This window comes from Solea solea, chromosome 4, assembly GCF_958295425.1.
Source record: "Solea solea chromosome 4, fSolSol10.1, whole genome shotgun sequence".
Taxonomy (NCBI): Eukaryota; Metazoa; Chordata; class Actinopteri; order Pleuronectiformes; family Soleidae; genus Solea; species Solea solea.
Window position 1 is genome coordinate 23,141,432 of NC_081137.1, and position 12,321 is coordinate 23,153,752.

Genomic DNA, 12,321 nt, shown 5'->3' on the forward strand with positions numbered 1-12,321 from the left:
AGCATGTGTTGTGAAGCATGTCATTTCATTTGCACATTATTGTTAATAATCATATGATAATATTAGTGTCAGTCACAGTGGGAGCAGTAATTGGCTGAAGTCTATCTTCAAGTCACAAAAACTGCATCTCACAGCCGACGTCTGCTTTGGTTCCTCGTCACTTCTTCAAACATGTCCTCTCTTTGCCTCTTTTCTTAATTCTCCACCTCCTCCCACCCTTCCATTAGACTTAAGGTGCAGGGGAACGTGTGCGGCTCCCTTAAAAGCATGTGAGCTGCCAAGCCCTGAGAATGTTACGTAATAAAGCTGCTTCTTGCTTGCAGAGGAGCAAAGAGTGGAGGCTTTTTTCTCTCTTTCACTCTCTGCCTAGTTCTCCTCCTCCATCCCCTCTCGCTCTGTCACTGTTCCCTCAGAGGCAAAGATTACCGTGTTTTCTCTTGATTTTGCATTTTTAAGACATGTGACTTTCACAGAAAGCATCGTGTGGAGGAATTTATTGCACGCCCTCTTCCCTGTGTCTCCGAGTTTCCCTAGAAACTCCACCTCGATGGGCAGTGAACAGTCTGTGCATGAAATTAGTGTTGCAGGCTTTAATGCAAATGCAACCGCTCCCTGCATCACACAAAAGGTAGCATTCACATTGACGGCCTTACACATATCAAACCCTGTATGTGATATCTTACAGCTTACACTCTACACTACACGACCTCATACTCACGATTCCTCCATCACCTCTGTGGCTTATACAGCATCTCTTTCTTTTCCAGTTCTATGTAGAGAATTGCATGTGATGAGTATACGTGCAGCAAATGCCGTGGGCGATAATAACTGATAACTGTTTGGTGATAGCAAGAAAAGTGGCAGTTATTTCGATGTTTGTTCCAATTCGAGGAACATTGTGGAAAAAAATAATGGTGCAATATTTTTGCCAATAATCAAATGCTTCAAACGAGAGCCACTCTGCACACGGAGGGCATTTTATAATCGAAAGCTTGAACATTGACCATCAGTTAAGTGGGCACTATAGTTTTACTGCAAGGGAGAAATCATTTTATTTGAATTTAACCTCTGTTGAGCCTTCTGTAAAATGTGGAGGTTTACATTCTCCAAGGCAGAGGAGACTGAGCAGCTTCATATCAGCCAAACAGGAGTCATTTTCAGACACATTCCAGCTCCCTCATGTCACGTCCAATTCTCCCAGCTCTGAATTCTCGAGGGACTCACCTCTCCTGAGATTTCTATCAGTCTCTCGCTCTCTCTCTCTGTCTCACGTCCCTTTGCTGCAGCCTCACACTCGTTTCCACTGCCTGCTGCATCTTTGTGCACAATCACACTCTGGACGATGACTTGACCAGGTATGAGGGTTTATGATTTGAAACAGAGAAGTCTATGCATTATGCAACAGTGAGGACAGACATCAGAGTCTGTAAACGCTGCAGTTGTAAAGGTTCAGTGAGCAAGCAGTCATGTTTCAAATGCCCGTTATATTGTCTTTGTGTACATGAGCTGCGAGCTGTTTACATGCAATCGAAAACTCACACACCAAAGGATGGTTACACGACAAAAAAAGCCACATTAGTCCTTTCCCTTCACACTGCCCAAGGAGGGAATATAGGGTTGGACTCAAGACAGCCAATTGAATTGTAAATTCTGTCTCCTGGGAGAGGTGCTTCCAGATTGGATGTCTGAATAAATAGTGATTTTTTTTTTTTACTCTAGTAGTAAAATGTCTTGCAGCAATATACAGTATGAGACACGAGCGTTCCATGGCGAAAACATCAAGCAGTTTTTGTTGGTTGTGTCAGTCCACCCAGAGGAAAAGAGAAATAAGCTACATAAGAATAAGCTAAAAAGATAGATCTGGGTATAAGGTAAGTGCTCGGACAGAAGATGCTCTTGGAAGAGCTTCTTGAAGACAGACAGGGACACATGCAAGGAGTCTGGATTGTCTTGGAACCGCCAGAAGACAATCCTTTGATGAACGGAGTAGTCGAGGGGTAACAGAAGCCTTTAGGACAGCATATGGGTCTAAAGTATTGAAATTATACACATTGAAATTAAAATCTGTGTATGTATCCTGCATTCGAATTCTGCCATTGGCTTTCTTAGTCTATGCTTGCTTCACTGGTACAGTCTTCTGTCACTTTCTCGTCTAATCAGCATCAGGTTCATTGTCGCAGATTCCTCCCCAGTTCTGTAGGCTGTAAAACTAAAACACCAAAGACACTGAAAGACTTTGCACTGGAGACTTGCTCACTCATCACTATTTATGACTTGTTATCACTTTTTCTGACCTAATTCCTTAAACACGACAATGTCGAATTCCCGTGCTGCATTTTCCGATCTTTACCCCAAATTGAACTCGAGAGCTAGATTAAGCATCGTTCACTGTTGCCTCGTTTGGACGGCGTCCCAATCTAATGGGACTATACTCGACTGAAAGCGGTTCCCAGAAAATGACTGAGAAACAAAGAATGACAGGATCAGCGCCGACGCTAAAGCAGCAAAACGACAAATCCCTCTCAGAGAGTTTCACCACTTTGCATCCGTAATGTTTGGTGGAGGGAAATGCCATCCGAAACTTGGCCGTGGACGGCTTGTAGAGAGAGACTTTGCCCACAGTCTGTTCTATTGCAATAATGATAATATTAGTCATAAAATGTGACATTTGCAGTGGCACCACAGTGACAGGTTTATCTGAATGAGGCAGCCATTAAGTCATGGTTGAATGCCGCAAAATACTGGGCATCTGCTAATGACGACGGCAGCAGCAGCAGCAGCAGCAGCAGCCAAAAGCAAGACTCGTCCGTCCAGAGGAAAGACTGGGTGATGCGAGGCAGCACCGTCAGACATAATCATGATGTCATGAGTGTAATTATCTGTTTTCTCTCATTAGAAAATAAAAAGAATTGTCCCCAAGTTGAAGCATTTCTTTTCTTTCTCACGTCTGCAGTTTTGTCCATGCCTCTCACGTTGTTGTCAGGGTAACATCAGACACCTTTGTGTCTGCCACTGATGTTTCGTTACTCTAACAGAGATGAAGAATGGCAGGAGGAGAGCGCAAGGGATTAAAGGTGTAGTGAAGGAGCAACAGAGAATGAGGCGGTGGGGTTCAAATGAAGGAGGAGATGGTCAACAGAGACGAGGAAAAGTCCAGAAAAAGGGCTTAAAGAACAGAGAGAAGACACTGCAACTGCTATTTTCAAAATGTGTTGTAAATATTTTTGATGTTTAATCTCTAATCAGCTTCGCCCTGTCATCTTAAATCGCTTCTTAGACTTATTTTCAATCTCTGTTGCCTTTGTTTTAATCACAATATCTGCTCTTAAAATCCCTGACCACACACTCCTCGAAATATAAGAAATGGACTTGAAATAAAATAAAATCCACAAAAAACTGATTTCCCTCGTATGTAAAATAATTAAAATGTCAGTTTTAACATGCCTGGATTACAGTTTTTTTTTTTTTACCACCCCGGCATCCGGAATTAAGCGAGGTCTTAAGCTTGTTGCAATCCATGGTTAAATTTAATACCAGACAAACAGAGGGGGGTAATCTATTTGGCTTCCATCACCAAATGTGTTCCATTCAATTGCATGTAGGGCTCTCATGTGAATCAGAGTAGTTTTCTGACTGCGTTACAGAAACACCACTTCAACCCCACCAGTTAATAAGAGTCACAGACCAACAGAGGCACATGGAGCCTCATGACATTTTGTACCAGTGCAAAAACAACAACTCATTTAGCTCTTGTAAAAAAATAAGGGGACTTTAATAATTGCAATAACAGTGGCGTGCTGAATCCCCCAAGTTGCGACTCCGAAACGGTGCGGAGGTGCCTGTGGATTCAGCCGCCACATCTGTAGCACACAATCAATTCTTTGTAATAATACAAAAATGGATTAGTGCGAAACAAATTTCTTTGCAGTTTTATTCCCAAACAATGGCGCTGGCTTTCGTTTTGCTGCCGTTAGCACGTTTGAAACACAGCGAAGTAAAGAGTGCCTAATTCTTGAAGGTCAAAGTATAAACCCCTCGTGGATCCAATGTGGACAATGTGTTTGCTTTGTTTGGTGCAGGACTGTTAGTTTGTTTGTTTGTTTGTTTGTTTGTTTGTTTGTTGGTTGTTTTTTTTGCAGGGTATTGTGCTGTAAGCCGTCTTGTATTGAAGCAGCGGTTCTCCAGCAGGCATGTACAGTATTGACCTGATACACCGCTCACTGCTGGAAGGTCTGCTGAGCAGACACGCGCTTGCCCACAGGTAAGTCTAAAGCAGACGAACACAATTGATTTACAAGCTCAACCATGGCCAGGTACACAGTAGGATTTTGTGTCCATGTCGAGTGTTTATTGTGTGTACTCATATGTGCTTGGTCCCGCACATGTGTGAGTATGTGCTCGGGCTTATGTGTGTCCCGCCTACAGCTGTGTTCCTCTCCTATAAATCACACTGTAAAGCCACATTTACCACGGTCAGTGAAAGCAATAACCTGGTTAAAGTTCTTCTTTGTCTTGTGCCCCCGTTTCAACCTGAGCACTGTTTTACCCTTCAGGGATTCTGGGGGGGTAATTGACGAGTAATATTCACTCGTCAATTCTCTTGGTGTTCCCTTTCTGCTCCCATAACTTCCAATCTTCCCTCGCACTCCGAGGCTCTCCAGATGTTCTTTGTCAGAGCCAATAGCTGCCGTGCATACATTTTATCAAGCGCTGCAGCTCTAAAGGCTGCCATTCAATCATACTGTATCTCGTTACCATGACGTGTCCCCTTTGAAATCATCTATTCTGTGGAGTTTCACTTTGTTGCCATAAGAACAGACCCCAAATGTGATAAATGTATCGGCTTGCACATGTACAAAACTCAACTTCCTCTTGGGGCCAATGCTTTTCCAGTCTCCAGAGCATAAATCAATAAAGAACTTACAGGATAACACGGCGTGTGACCAAGGAAGCGCAGGGTGAAGCATTAATTGGCTGTTAAAGCCACACTTGGAGACATAGCGTGGCTTTTTGCAACACAATAATGAGAATCGCTTCAGGAAAAGTGGACTTGAGGGTGGAGGGTGTGCTTTTCTGCCTACATTTTAACTCTTGTTATATTTTTCACATAATGTCACACAATGTCAGGACAGCCTTTCAACAAAATGTCATCCTGTTTAGAGCCTCTTATCTGTAGATGTATGTGTTGTGCTGTAAACGGCAGGCAGCGAGCATCGCCGCGCATCACGCGATAAATCAAGTCTTGATCGACCGTGCGCACGGCACAGACACATATCTCACATCGGCTCTCAAGGGATTCATAGGCCGCTAACGCATCCATCAACAGTCATAGGTTAGACGCAAATGATGGGGAAGGTAAATGGATCCTGATCAGACCAGAAGCAAAACAAAACATATGGCGTTCTCCTCCGGCGTGCGTCTAAATCAGCCAAATCGCCGTCGTAACAAAGTGTCGTCAAGTGATATCATGCCGCGGGTTTAAAATGGCTGCTTGTTGCCAGGAACACGGCACAAGCAGACCGGCACGTTTCATTTCAGGGCTGGATTTGAGATTTAACTCGGAATTTGGACTTGACTTACTTTGACAAGAATTAAGTTTATTATATTTAGTATTTAATTACATTGATCTTATTATGTCAAACACTCGTCCATATCGCTGAGGCTTATGGAGGTGATGTGAAAGAGCCAAAGCAGTCATTTACACTCAGTCTCCACTTTAACCATTATTTGCATGTTTTTGTGGACTATTCATATATATATGTATATGTATATATATGAATGCAGCGACTTTAAAAACAAATGCAGATGGCCCCACATTCTGCTGTATTAGCCGAGTGTTTGTGAGAAAGACGTTTCAGGAGTCAGCGGGGGGGGGTGGGGGGGGTTGTAGCTGTGTGAACAAACAGATTTATTATTCCACTGTAACCAGTGAGGGTGAGAACAACCGAGAGACTGAACACTGCACTGGTAACATTTCACAGCAAAGCATTGCACCTTCGGAGGCAACTGTCAGTGCAGGGTGTCAGTGCAGGGTGTCAGTGGAGTAGTCAGTGCAGTCATATTAGAACACAAGCGTGGTCATTGTAACCACTGATAATTATTTTCTTCAAATCTTTGTGGTTTATTTTGAGGAAAAAGATAGCAATTGACATGTCAAATATTATATTCTCAATTTGGAGCTGTATTGTATGATACACCTACAGCCTACCATAGTTATTGTTCCCAACAGTATGAAAACACTATTGCCACAGATTCGACGAGACAAGGTTGTAGTATTTGCTATTTTAATCTAAAACAGTCCAACTGATCTCAAGGATGCAAAACGTGCCCAAAAGCTTGGGCACGTTGCAAACCACACAAATCAATTTTCTATTACCTCCAATATTTAGCTTCTCTGACCACAAAACACATCAACTCTAGTCTGTGTGCATGACACCATGTTTCCTGGGCAACGACACTATGTGGAGTTGTTCAGAGAGTCTGGGAAGGAAAAGGAGGAAAAGCCAGAAGTAGACAGCCAGTAAATAAGTGAGAGAAAAAGGGTGAGGTTAAGGGATGGAAAGACATTGGGAGGAATGGAGAGAGAGAGAGAGAGAGAGAGGGAGTCCATCATTCATCTGCTCATCTCACTGCAGTAGATCCAGCAGGGGGAGGTGTTGCAATAGTTGCTTGGTTTCTGCTTGTGTGTTGCAAAAAAAAAACATCTGACACAGTCACATTCAAATTACATTTTGACAACCGTTGCAGCTGCACTTTTGATATTAAATGTGTCATTTTTTTTCTCTTCTTTATGTGTGACATCTGTGTCTCGGGCTCTTCCTCCTCCTTTACTTTTCTTTCCTGCTCAAGTCAAACTTACTTGGCTGCAGGACGGAGGAGAGCGGCAGAGTGAGAGAGGAGTCGCATCCTTCCATCACTATCAGTGTGATTGTTACATTTAGTAGAAAAAAGTAATAGTGTCATCAGGTTTTATATATATATATATATATATATATATATATATATTTGGTGTCCACTGTTACAGCAGAGCTCTTTTATTTGACTTTTTCGCGCAATCCAATTTCTCACAGCACTGGCACTTCAGGTTTATATACAACTACCTTGGAGAGCTAATGAGACCCTGACAGTTGTCAGAGACGAACTCCCGGCCAGTGTGTGTTGTCGCAGGTTGTGGAAAATCATATTCTAAAGGGATCTGGCCTGAATTATCTCTCCAGTGATACAGTTACCCTGTGAAGGATTAATTTGTGACTTATCCATCCATCCTCCGAGGTGTTTGAGACACGCTGGGAATATGTAACAGGACTATAAGGAGTGATTACATGTTTGATAATTACTTAATATTCTTCCTCTTTTAAGCCTTCATTGTCTGCCTGTGACACATAACCACAAAACTGAGGATACATTTATATCACGGAGCTTATGCTCAAAAGTTATAAAGACCATAAAGAGCATTTCTTTTGTCAGCATTTTTAATACGCCAAGCTGTAATGTGCCTCCTCTTGTGCCAGCTATTATTCACTGTGACACGAGCCACGTGCATAATCATGAATTCTTTTTCAGAGCCAACAGCCAAATAAATCACAATCCTCCAGCTCTGTGCTGCCTTTTTTTTTTTTGGGCTCCAAATTATGTCTCATAGTCAAACTCAAAATTTGATTTTGGTGTTTTGCTTTAAGAGGAATTGTTGTTTATTAATTCTAAGTACCATTTAACTTTCTCCAAATGTGATATAATTATCTATTTATGGTGCACTAAGGCCAGTGAACCTGTTCCTCACGGTGGGTTTATGTAAAAATCGAGTGTTACTGTAATGAAGCGTGCAGTGAGAAACAAAACACAGGCCACAAATGAAGAGAATAGGGATTCACTGTATGTTCAGATCAAGTGAAAGCAAACTTCTGTAGAAACATACTCCACTTATCTTTTTCTCAGCCCTTTTAAACAAACATGTCTGCAAATCTTAAAATACAATTGTGTTAATGGTGTGTTTATCTGAAGCTCGTCTGCCTTTAAACTTTAGCCAAATCCCCTGATTTAACAAGTACAAACATCAAACTAAGCTAAACTGTGTCCTTAAAACTTCTGACGCAGCCAACACATTTACATGCTTGTGTTTAACAAGAAACATTTTCACAGTTAATTCTGCAAAACACTTCAATCCAAATATTACATTAAAAGGTGAATCGTTGATTGGGAACAAACAAACCTTGCTTCTCTCTCCATCATAAAGGAGAAATGAATCTGCTGGGTGATCTTTACACAACTTGAACACCGTTCTTATCTTGAGCTTAAAACACAGTAAACAAAACTGCAACAGACTCCAAATGAAAAGAAAAGAAATCTCCCCGGGTAAGTGCGACTGTGAATATACAATCAGGAGCCACAGTAGGTTACTCTGTGACTGACACAGCGTCAGATACACTACTGCCAGTGCATAGCAAGTCCACTCCTGTCTCATACACCCTCTCCCTCTGTCTCTCAACTGACACTTGCTTGCTGTCTTGCAGCTGTCCAAGCGAGTTTCATATTCAACCAGCTGGCACTGTGAAGCCAGACAGCAAAGACAGGGGCAGCTAGGGGAGTAGGGGGGGGGGCAGCAAGGGGCAAGGAAACAGAGGCAGAGAAAAGCAGCGAGGAAAGATGGAGGGATTCTTATAGAGGCAGCAAAAAAAATGTTGGAGCGCGGGCCACGGAAAATCCAATAGAGGTTTTGAATACTCTCCAGAAAAGACATTAAGAAGTTACTTAGCTTAATCCATTAGACCTCTTAGGATGCAGCAGCCCGAGTGCACTAAATCAAATCATGCATCCAGGTAATTGTTCTCACATCAGAAAAACTATATCCTGCTTCCCATATCCTGAGCGATGGTTTACGCTGAGACGGGGGGGGGGGGGGGTGATGGTAAAGTGAAAGGCCTGGGATGAATTATGAATCAGGTAATGACGGCTTTATTCTTGCTGATACAATAAACACTGCAAGGTGAGTGTCAGCAGAAGTGTAATCAGATGAAATGAAGTTTCATGAAGTAAAAACAAGGATGACAACAACGCTATCTTTACTCTTTATACCCTGAGCTGTGCAGGTATACGTGGAGGAGACGTCTAGCACTATTATCTCTCACTATGTGTCATGACCAAGAAAGCTGGTTGTGTTTAGTTTACTTCCTGTTTTATTTTGAAATTTCACTCTCCTCCCATTTCAGGTAACATGTCGCTTCCCCTTGTGTTTTTCCCGCCCTGATTGTTTCCACCTGTTCTCCATTACCGTGTGTATATTATGGTCTGTCTCTTGTGAACCTGAGGACCAGTGTAAACGGCCACACCATTGCTGTGTCAAGATTTGTCTCGTCAGGTATTTTTAAACTTTTGTTTGCTACTTTGTCCAGCCCTTGTTTTTGCCAGTATACTTTTTCCCTCATGAGTGGTTTTTCATTGCACTTTCACAGTAAAAGAGTGTTTATTTTTTACTTTGTCGCAGGAGCAATTGGGTCCAAAGGTAACTTTTGTTTAAATAATATAACCAAAACTATTTAACAACAACATTGAAGTTTAGCACACACAACGGTCCAAAATGGATGGAATCTACAAAGCACTAATGTAACGTAGTTACATTAACACTCTTAGTTTTGCTTTGCTTTTTAATTTGTGTCCATGTTAATTAGTGTCTTGTCACTAATTCTCCTGTGATTTCAGATCCTGCCTTTCCTCCATGCAATCAACTTATTGTGTGTGTGTGTGTGTGTTTCCTGACACATTGTTTTGTGTGTGTTAGTTTTTTCTGCCAAACGTTCCAGCGTTTACCCGATTGCCTTTTGTTCTGACCCTGTTTGCCTGTCTTGGACTTCAGATTACTGCCTGCCCCTTGTTGGATTTGTTTGCCTGTTTTTGGACTCATTTCCTGGTTTTCATACTGACTGTTGGACAAAGTAAAGTGCTTTTCCTCCACAAACTTGACTGCCTCCTTGTCATGCTTTTGGGTTCTCCCTTGCCTGTTCCTCGGACCGTGACAACCAATAATACTGTACGTTTTATGTATTTTATATTTGTGTTAAATGTAAATTCTTTAACTTAGGAAGTTGAGCGATCTGTTTCAGAAGCATTTTATTCTTTACTTATCAAAAGGAATAATTGGAAACCTCAAAACAAAAACAAGTCATCTGTAATTTTCTTTGTCCGAGGTGAAATTATTGCTTGACTGTCTCATCGTGCATGACCAGAGATGTCTGCAGTGCTAAAATGTGATCAACTATAACTATGAGGCCTCATTCAGCCTCATCAGCTGAATGAGGCAGTTAATGGCATTTTATCACCAAACTTGGAGCCAAGATTGTGCTTTTCTTCATGTGTAGGGCCACAAACCCAGAGTGACCCTGAAAAATAAGCACAGTGTTAAGATATTAGATATACTGAACAATCTGATTTCAGAGAAAAAAACTTGTATTACACTCTTAAAAAGTTTTCCTTCAATAATGTTGTCTATTGTTTCAATACTGAAGAATTATAAGGATTTAGAAATGTCCTTTGCTGTCAGGCTGTAACAGTCGAGTTCATCTAGTTTTAAATTTCTCAGACCTTTATGTTCTCGTCAGTGTCGTGGCTTCATTTAAAACAAGGCCACTTATGCAGATTCTACATGTGAGGGGCTGCACTGAACCCTGAGGATTTCTATTTAAAAATACGAAGTGTAAGAAAGCTGGAACATCTCAACACTTTCAGACAAAAACACTGACGCACACCGGGTGCAGAGCACAAAGATATGTATCTTTGAGATGCACTTATTGCATAGTGCATTTTTTCTTTTAATAGAGAAAAACAAATGCATTTTGGTGCCTGTGCCATTACATCCTGTTGTTTTTCCAAAATAATGTCCATCTCCATAACATCATAACCACACCCAGTGTTGCTGTTATGTCGCTTCAAGGTGGCCTTATTGATTTCATCGGTCCTTCTTTTGAAGATGTGCCAGAGTCCCACTTCCTCTCTCCTGAAGGACACTAATGCTCTGCCACCTCCTATTCATCACAGGCTTATGTTTTCCAGTGGTGGTTATGATGCATTTTTGCTTTGATCTCAGAAAATGAAAGCCCTAATGTTGCCTGATGTGTTTTTCGAAAGAGGACGGATCGCGAACTCCCATCACTGCATGGAAAAGTTGCAGTGGAACACTTTCTGTTGACCATTCTGTCCAGTCTGTACTTTCACATTTAGTCCATTTACATTCATCATCTCTTTAAACTCACAACGAGACACAAATTCTTGGGGAAAACAGCAGGGGAATTGATTTTAAAGGTTGTTTTAATAATATTGAAATCATTTCCTAAAGGCAGCTGAAGGCTGTGACTCAGAACTACACACGGGACTGCAGATGACCTCTCTTCAATGTAGACCATATAATTACCTTGATATGAACATTGGATTTTACAGGTCGGACTTTAATCACAGAACCCACAAAATGGCCCTGCGATGGACTGGCGAACTGTCCAGGGTGTACCCCGCCTATCGCCCGATGTAGCTGAGATTGGCACAGCACCCCCCGCGACCCTCTGGCGGAGGATAAAGCGGTAGATGATGACTGACTGACTGACCCACAAAATGGATGGCTATGAAACACAGCTAATCATTTAGTAAGGCCTGAGAGAGGGAAATCTGGAATAGTTACTTTTGGTCTGGCAAGGATGTGTATTTGGGTAGTTTGGAGTAATAGATGACTTTATGCTGACATTCAAAATCACAAAAGACAGTTTTCGTTTGTATTAATACCAAGTTTATGTTGCAAGGTTTTCATTTGAAGCTGTTTTTGTGCAACTTCATTAGGATGTTTTGGGTTTTTTTCTTATTCCCTGTTGAATATAGATAGAGTAACTATGTCAGATGATATCCACAGTTTTAAATAACGCAGTAAACCTGCTGTAGGCCCGTGTTAAAGCATAGTTCACAACCCCATGGGCAACCAGATGCTGCAGGCCTTTAAGGTCGCGGCTCAACCACACTGCAGCAGGAAATGCATACATGTCACAATCATGACAGATGTCCACCGGACCATCGATCAGCCACAAACACAGGGGCAGACCTCACGCCTCACAACTGCTCACCAGGCTGCAGCCACCAAAGGAGAGCGCAGAAGGACAGGGAGAGCAAACTATGGCCACACTGGTGTCAATCAGTAATGTGAGCTGGCACAGCCCCGGCACCTCAGCAGCACTGGAGGGAAAATGTCCAGTGCTTTTGTGGATATTTATCTGAAGTTATTTAAAAAAAAAAATCATACTTGTTTGCCACTGATGACAGCTGATAAAATAAATAACACCCAACAAGTCA